Source organism: Macaca fascicularis, chromosome 10 (genome assembly GCF_037993035.2).
Source record: "Macaca fascicularis isolate 582-1 chromosome 10, T2T-MFA8v1.1".
NCBI classification, from domain to species: domain Eukaryota; kingdom Metazoa; phylum Chordata; class Mammalia; order Primates; family Cercopithecidae; genus Macaca; species Macaca fascicularis.
Window position 1 is genome coordinate 60,069,019 of NC_088384.1, and position 9,641 is coordinate 60,078,659.

The window sequence follows — 9,641 nt, forward strand, 5'->3', positions numbered from 1 at the left end:
AATAATTTATTTTTATGAACTTATTTTAAATTTTTACACACACTTTCATCTGAACTAGAACAAATATACATTTACCTGTGTAGCATTATGAATATGAAAATGTTTTCTTGGAATTTTTAAATATGTGACCTGTCTGTGTATTTAATCACCTGCCTAAACAAAATAAGAAACATTAATATTATTTACAGTGTTAACATATCTGATGCTTTTGAAGTAGCCAGGAATACCTCAATGGTTTTATTTATAAACTGTTTAAATTTTAGAAAAACATTATGCAGTAGTTACCATTTTATCCATATTTGACAGTTGAGGAAACTGAGAGATAGAATGTTGGATTAAACTTCCCAGGTCACTAGGCCAGTACACTGTGGAGACAGAGATTTCAAATTCTGAGAGACTGAAACCACAACACATACATTTAACACTCTAATATGTCACACCTTAGTTTGACTATTGACAAAAATTCATTTCTTGGCCAAATTTTAAACTTCTGAGATGTCTTCTAGACCCATCTGTGCGCTGCCTTATAAAATCTAGTTTTAACAAAGACCTCACCAAGTCGGTTTAACAAGAACTCCCCACCTTTAATATCTGATCATCTGAATATCTGATCAGGTTCATCATCCTCCGCTGTCCTCTAGGCACTGTCTGATCCCCTGGCTGGTTTTCAACAAGAATTCTATAAGTCAGTTTAGCCGGAAACCCCTTGCCCTCGATATTTTCTCTCTGCAATTTTCCCTCTACTGAATCCCAATCCACTCCTTGGCTATAAATTCCTACCTACCCAAGCTGTATTCAGAGTTAAACCCAATCTCTATCCTCCTCTGCAGGACCCCTTTAGAGTGGTCTTTGTTGATCCTAAAGAAAATCTGCCTTCCTTTACTAGGATAATGGAATATTTAATTATATTTAATACATATTCAAGTATAATCGAATATATTTTATTAACACAACCATCTATTCTCGAGTTAAAACAAATAATAAAAAATATTACTTAGTCTACATTTGTGCCAATAAAAAAAAAATCCAGTATACAGGATACTCTTAGAAAAATATGTAGCACCAATGAATTCTCAGTAAGTAATTGTTGCAGGGAAATGAAATAAAACAAAATAAAAATAAATGACTGGATAAAAACTCAGAAAAATGAAAATTAACTATTTTTAATAAGTTTGATAATTTTGGTGGCTCATGTATCAAGGTGATATTTTATTCAATTTCTGGACAGCTCTGGTAGCTAGAATTGCTTATTTTGAAACAAATCTGCCTTCTGTCATTTACCTCAATAATCATAGTTCTGTCCTCTATTTTCATGCAAGCCTTTCCTGAAATTTGAAGAAGGACGTTGTTTTTATTTCCAATATGGATTTGTTTAGGGTACCTCATTTCACTCTTACTTGTATTTTCTGCATTTTGACCATGTACATTTACTTCCACTTGTCAAAAGATATTAACTTTCTGATGCGTATTCATGCATTTATGTAGCTATGAACCTTGATTACATTTTATATGCAATCAAATTATATATTGAAATCTTCCATATTAAGAAATAAATATGGCCGGGCGCGGTGGCTCAAGCCTGTAATCCCAGCACTTTGGGAGGCCGAGACGGGCGGATCACAAGGTCAGGAGATCGAGACCATCCTGGCTAACACGGCGAAACCCCGTCTCTACTAAAAACACAAAAAACTAGCCGGGCGAGGTGGCGGCGCCTGTGGTCCCAGCTACTCGGGAGGCTGAGGCAGGAGAATGGCGGGAACCCGGGAGGCGGAGCTTGCAGTGAGCTGAGATCTGGCCACTGCACTCCAGCCTGGGCGACAGAGCGAGACTCCGTCTCAAAAAATAAATAAATAAATAAATAAAAATAAAAAGAAAGAAATATTACCGGCTTTCCAGAAAGCCCTCTTGTGCACCATTTTAATCATCAGCCTATTCCAAAAGTAAACACTATTTTTTTAAAAAAAAAGTAGAGACAGGATCCCTTTCTATTGCCCAAGCTGTACTGTAGTGTGGTGCAAGCAAAGCTCACTCTTGGGCTTAAGGGATCCTCCCACCTCAGCCTCCTGAGTAGCTAGGGCTACAGATGTGTGCCACCATGCCTAGCTAATTTTTATTTTTATTTTTAATTGGAGAGCTGTAGTACCACTATGTTACCCATGTTGTTCTTCAACTCCTGATTTCAAGTGAGCCTCTTCCACTTAGGGCTCCCAAAGCACTGGGATTATAGGTGTGAGCCACCACACATGGTCATAAACACTTTAAATTCCAACACCATAGATTTATCTTTTGCCTGTTTTTTAACTCTGTGTGTGTGTGTGTGTGTGTGTGTGTGTGTGTGTGTGTGGTGTCACTATTTTGTGTCTGGTTTATTTAGCTAAACTTTTTAAGATTAAGTCGTTGTTAAATTGTTTTAGTTAGTAATAATTCACTTATTTTAATTGTCATATAATATTTCAGTACATATATCATCATTAATGTAACCATTCTGCTGGTTGTGGGTACTGAGTTTTCTCCTAATTGTGAGTATGAAAAATGGTTCCATTAATATTTTTGACTTGTCTTTTCCTGAATATGTGAATACATTCTTTTGGATGTTTTTCCTTTCTTTCTTTTTTTTTTTTTTTTTTTTTTTTGAGACAGAGTCTCACTCTGTAGCCCAGGCTGGAGTGCAGTGGCGCAATCTTGGCTCACTGCAAACTCCCATTCTCTGGTTCCCGCCATTCTCCTTTCTCAGTCTCCCAAGTAGCTGGGACTACAGGCGCCCGCCACCGCGTCCGGGTAATTTTTTTTGTTTTGTTTTGTTTTGTATTTTTAGTAGAGACGGGGTTTCACTGTGTTAGCCAGGATGGTCTCGATCTCCTGACCTCGTGATCCGCCCACCGCAGCTTCCCAAAATGCTGGGATTATAAGCGTGAGCCACCGTGCACGGCCAGATATTTTTCTTGATATAAACTAAACAGTTAAATTTCTGACTCATAGTGTTTGTATAAGTTTGTAGGTACTTACAAAAATTTTTCCACACTGATTACTTCATTCTGCATTACCAACAGCAGAATATAACATCTACGCTTGTTAGACATTCTCTTAAACACTTAGTTCCATTGTCTTATTTTTCATTATAGATGTTTTGCAGCGTGAGTTATGATGGGTACCACATATAAGGTTTAATTTATTTTTTCCTAGTGGCTAATGGAGTTGAGTAACTTTTCATGTTTCTATTGAGCTTTTTGAAGCCCTGTTTATAAAGGGTCATTTCAAATTTTTTACCAATTTTTATATGATTTTTTTTCCCTCTTCTAGATTGGTAAAACTTCTTTTGTATATGTTGTATACATTTATCAAATGTATATGTTACAAATATCTCCTCTCTTTTAATGGTGTCTTTAAGGCAAACCAATTCTTAATCTGACTATAGTTCACTATTCATGTTTTTCCTGTAGAAATAACAGTTATTTGTGTTCTATTAAAAATATTTGCCTATTTCACTTTAACTCATCAAAGGCAATATTCATGGATCCATATAGTTAAAAAATTATTATGCTTTATATGACTTTAAAGCAGAAATTGCAATTTGGTGGTGATATCAAGCTTCTTTATGAAACAACATTGATTAGTTCCCTACCACTTACTAATTTCAAATTTTGAGCTAAGCGTAGGAACACAACACTTTATCTTTAAAAAGTTTGAGAAAATATTTCTTCTCTTTGATATAGTATACATTTCAGATTAGCCAACCAATGATTTTTTTTTTTTTTTTTTCTAGACGGAGTCGGGCTCTGTCACCCAGGCTGGAGTGCAGTGGCACAATCTTGGCTCACTGCAAGCTCCACCTCCCAGGTTCACGCTATTCTCCTGCCTCAGTCTCCTGAGTAGCTGGGATTACAGGCATCCGCCACCATGCCCAGCTAATTTTTTTATATTTTTATTAGAGACGGGGTTTCACTGTGTTAGCCAAGATGGTCTCGATCTCCTGACCTCATGATCCACCCACCTCGGCCTCCCAAAGTACAGGGACTATAGGCGTGAGCCACCGTCCCCAGCCCCAATGACTTTTTAATATGTAACATTACAATGCAAGGTGAAGAAAGCATTCAGAGAAATTAGAAGTAAGATGTTTACTTTCTATTCTATTTTACCCCCTAATTTTTTTTTAATTATTATACTTTAAGTTCTAAGGTACATGTGCATAACGTGCAGATTTGTTACATATGTATACTTGTGCCATGTTGGTGTGCTGCACCCATCAACTCGTCATTTACATCAGGTATAACTCCCAATGCAATCCCTCCCCCCTCCCCCCTCCCCATGATAGGCCCCGGTGTGTGATGTTCCCCTTTCCGAGTCCAAGTGATCTCATTGTTCAGTTCCCACCTATGAGTGAGAACATGCAGTGTTTGGTTTTCTGTTCTTGCAATAGTTTGCTAAGAATGATGGTTTCCAGCTGCATCCATGTCCCTACAAAGGACACAAACTCATCCTTTTTGATGGCTGCATAGTATTCCATGGTGTATATGTGCCACATTTTCTTAATCCAGTCTGTCACTGATGGACATTTGGGTTGATTCCAAGTCTTTGCGATTGTGAATAGTGCCGTAATGAACATACATGTGCATGTGTCTTTATAGCAGCATGATTTATAATCCTTTGGGTATATACCCAGTAATGGGATGGCTGGGTCATATGGTACTTCTAGTTCTAGATCCTTGAGGAATTGCCATACTGTTTTCCATAATGGTTGAACTAGTTTACAATCCCACCAACAGTGTAAAAGTGTTCCTATTTCTCCACATCCTCTCCAGCACTTGTTGTTTCCTGACTTTCTAATGATTGCCATTCTAACTGGTGTGAGGTAGTATCTCATTGTGGTTTTGATTTGCATTTTTCTGATGGCCAGTGATGATGAGCATTTTTTCATGTGTCTGTTGGCTGTATGAATGTCTTCTTTTGAGAAGTGTCTGTTCATATCCTTTGCCCACTTTTTGATGGGGTTGTTTGTTTTTTTCTTGTAAATTTGTTTGAGTTCTTTGTAGGTTCTGGATATTAGCCCTTTGTCAGATGAGTAGATTACAAAAATTTTCTCCCATTCTGTAGGTTGCCTGTTCACTCTGATGGTAGTTTCTTTTGCTGTGCAGAAGCTCTTTAGTTTAATGAGATCCCATTTGTCAATTTTGGCTTTTCCTGCCGTTGCTTTTGGTGTTTTAGACATGAAGTCCTTGCCCATGCCTATGTCCTGAATGGCATTACCTCGGTTTTCTTCTAGGGCTTTATGGTATTTGTTCTAACATTTAAGTCTCTAATCCATCTTGAATTAATTTTCCTATACGGAGTAAGGAAAGTATCCAGTTTCAGCTTTCTACTTATGGCTAGCCAATTTTCCCAGCACCATTTATTAAATAGGGAATCCTTTCCCCATTTCTTGTTTTTCTCAGGTTTGTCAAAGATCAGATGGCTGTAGATGTGTGGTATTATTTCTGAGGACTCTGTTCTGTTCCATTGGTCTATATCTCTGTTTTGGTACCAGTACCATGCTCTTTTGGTTACTGTAGCCTTGTAGTATAGTTTGAAGTCAGGTAGCGTGATGCCTCCAGCTTTGTTCTTTTGACTTAGGATTGTCTTGGCAATGCGGGCTCTTTTTTGGTTCCATATGAACTTTAAAGCAGTTTTTTCCAATTCTGTGATGAAACTCATTGGTAGCTTGATGGGGATGGCATTGAATCTGTAAATTACCTTGGGCAGTATGGCCATTTTCACGATGTTGATTCTTCCTATCCATGAGCATGGAATTTTCTTCCATTTGTTTGTGTCCTCTTATTTCACTGAGCAGTGGTTTGTAGTTCTCCTTGAAGAGGTCCTTTACATCCCTTGTAAGTTGGATTCCTAGGTATTTGATTCTCTTTGAAGCAATTGTGAATGGAAGTTCATTCATGATTTGGCTCTCTATTTGTCTGTTACTGGTATATAAGAATGCTTGTGATTTTTGCACATTTATTTTGTATCCTGAGACTTTGCTGAAGTTTCTTATCAGCTTAAGGAGATTTGGGGCTGAGACAATGGGGTTTTCTAAATATACAATCATGTCATCTGCAAACAGGGACAATTTGACTTCTTTTTTTCCTAACTGAATACCCTCTATTTCTTTCTCTTGCCTGATTGCCCTAGCCAGAACTTCCAACACTATGTTGAATAGGAGTGGTGAGAGAGGGCATCCCTGTCTTGTGCCAGTTTTCAAAGGGAATTTTTCCAGTTTTTGCCCATTCAGTATGATATTGGCTGTGGGTTTGTCATAAATAGCTCTTATTATTTCGAGATACGTTCCATCAATAACGAGTACTTTTTTTAAATTTTGCTAGATCATTGAACTTTGATACTTTGTCTTTTTAAATAAAACTTAGACTTGGCATAACAAACATTTTGCAATAATACTGTCCTTTATTTGCTTTTTGGTTTTCAACTTATAGCAATTTATTCTTAATATTTAGAGAATAAGTAGTAAAATAATTAACTTATTAAAAATGTTCTTCCTATAAAATATTACTGTACACTTCCAATAAATTTTTATGTGCAATGGTCTCACTCCCAGAGAGAAGATTTTCTAGTCCAATATCCAGGTCTAAGAAGGTTTTACGTATGCTCTACTTACTGCCTAATTCTCTGGAACTATAAAGAATGAAGCATACAATATATTCTAAATTCCAAACTGCATTATCATCATATTTGTTTTACTTAAACCCTAATAATAAGTTTCACTTTTGATGCCTGAAATTATTACAATGGGCTTCCATCATGCCATCTCAACCTCTCAATATTTCTGGCATTTGCAGTATTTTTCTGAGATATTTGAGAAGAATCATCTGAATAGTATTTTGTTTATCAGAGCCTCAATTAATATGTACATAAATTTTTGGTTAATACAGGCCCTTAATCTATAAATACAAGTACTAAAATATGTTTTTATTTTTTTGGCTCAACTTTTATAGTTCAGATAGCCCAGGATTGGAAAGACCTGTTGATGCTTATTACTGTTTTATTCTCTCAGTTCTTGCTTACTTGTTGTTTTTTTTTTCTCCAAACTGAACCTATGTTCTAAAATTCTGAAATGAATTTTTTTCATGCTAGTATGAAGAGGGTTTAATTTGAACTTTTTTTTGCATCTGATTAGGATATGTAAATACACACTTAGAGTTTGTACATATAATCTCCAGCTAAAAATAAAAAATAAATATTAATAGTTTTAGTATTATTATGTTAAATTTTCTGAAAGTATATATATCATCAATGTCTTCTATAAATCCATGATTTTTTTATTTCCTCTTGTTTTTATTTCTATCAGCCACAATATATATTAGTAAGTTAGTCTGTATCTCTAACCTATTATCATATTCTGTTTTCCTTTTCTCCAAATAAATCATTAGTAAGTATATTTTTGCTTACTATTAAAAATGTTGGCCAGGCTCAGTGGCTCATGCCTATAATCCCAGCACTTAGGGAGGCCGAGGAGGACAGATCATGAGGTCAGGAGTTCGAGTCGAGACCAGCCTGACCAACATGGTGAAACACCGTCTCTACTAAAAATACAAAAATTAGCCGGGCATGGTGGCACCTGCCTGTAATCCCAGCTACTCAGGAGGCTGAGGCAGGAGAATCACTTGAACCCAGGAGGTAGTGGTTGCAGTGAGGCGAGATTGTGCCACTGCACTCCAGTCTGGGTGACAGAGCAAGACTTCATCTCAAAAAAATAAACAAACAAACAAAAAAGTAAATAGTTTATCAGTTGTCCATTTTTACAATATTTCCCACTCTATATGTTACCAGTATAAGACATGTTTACAAGGATTTTAGAGAATCTTTTTATTTTAATTGTCAATTTGAGGTATTATTTATTGGCTTTTTTTTCAAGTGGTTATGGATTTTGTATTTGCCCATGTTTAATGAGCCTTACAACACTGGTATCAGAGAACATGAATTATTTAATTTTTCTTTTTATTTTTTACATTGACACCTAAAACATGTTTTTCTCATTTATAACATTGAGTTATCAATATATATTCTTTTCATTTACTTTATTAATTTTATTACTGATAACTTTACAACTTCTTATTTATACATATTTTATAATATATATACAAACCTTTTCAGTTTTCCCAAAGTAAATATATATTGAATCTATATTAACTATTACACCATTTTCTATTATTAAATAAATATTTTGGAAACAACTGAATAGTAAACACATTTTCATTCTAAATTATATATCTCAGTGTTACAAATAAACTAAATCAGGGCATTCTTAGATAGACATAAAGAACAGTACAGTGTTTACTACTATAGCAAACAAGGAGATATTTAAAAACAACAGGCCGGGCGCGGTGGCTCAAGCCTGTAATCCCAGCACTTTGGGAGGCCGAGACGGGCGGATCACGAGGTCAGGAGATCGAGACCATCCTGGCTGACACGGTGAAACCCCATCTCTACTAAAAAATACAAAAAACTAGCCGGGCGAGGTGGCGGGCGCCTGTAGTCCCAGCTACTTGGGAGGCTGAGGCAGGAGAATGGCGTGAACCCGGGAGGTGGAGCTTGCAGTGAGCTGAGATCCGGCCACTGCACTCCAGCCTGGGTGGCAGAGCGAGACTCCGTCTAAAAAAAAAAAAAAAAAAATTTACATTAATTATAATATCAAAATATTTTTTAAAAGTATTTGCTTTAAGCAACAACTGTTGAAGATAAAACACAGTTTGTTACATATGTTATCAGGATGTTGTTGGACCATCTAATAATTGCTGCATTAATTTAAGAGTAGTCATTTTAGTTTTTAACCTTATAAATTGTATTCTTAATTCAAAATTTAGGTAAATATGTTTTCATGGAAATTACCTAGAAATTTTATGACAGATTATTTTCAAAATAGCATGGAATTGTTCTTCATTAAATGTATAAACTCTACATGTGTAATTGAAATTAGACCAGAGTTCAGTAAAAATCAGTGACAAATTATTAAAACATCAAGAATATTATTTTTAAAATTTCACTTTAAGATGAAATTAAACTACTGCCATAATTTTTAGGAATTAGTTTTTTATTTATTGTTTCTATAAGCATAGATTTGTTGGACATCAATTTGTAACATGAATACATTAAATGTTTCTTTCCACCTCTGCAAATTAAAGAGAAAATAATGTAGATAAATTATGCCAATAAAGTTAAATTAATATGCTAGTTGAATTTTAAAGAATATAAGAAGGTGATTAAAATGTAAAATGAGATATATTATGTTAACATAAAAAATATAAGTGCAATGCATGAATACTATAGAATATTGATATACCAAAGTAAACACTAAGAAAGAGAGCTAAATTATTGATAACACTATAAAGTTATATTGGGCTCAAATATACAATGGAAAAATAATACTGTAATCAGTTATTGTGGAATTAAATGTCAGTGAAAACCATTAGACTGTAGCTTAATTTTTCTAGGTCATAATTCAAAACACAACCATTTTTCATATTAAGCCTACATAAATAACACTGTAGTTATTGGTCTGAAAATTATACTGTGTTACTAAATAGGTTTGATATTAAATTACCTACATAGAATGACCGCACAAAACTAATCTACCACAAAAACTCAAGTTGCTATGATTC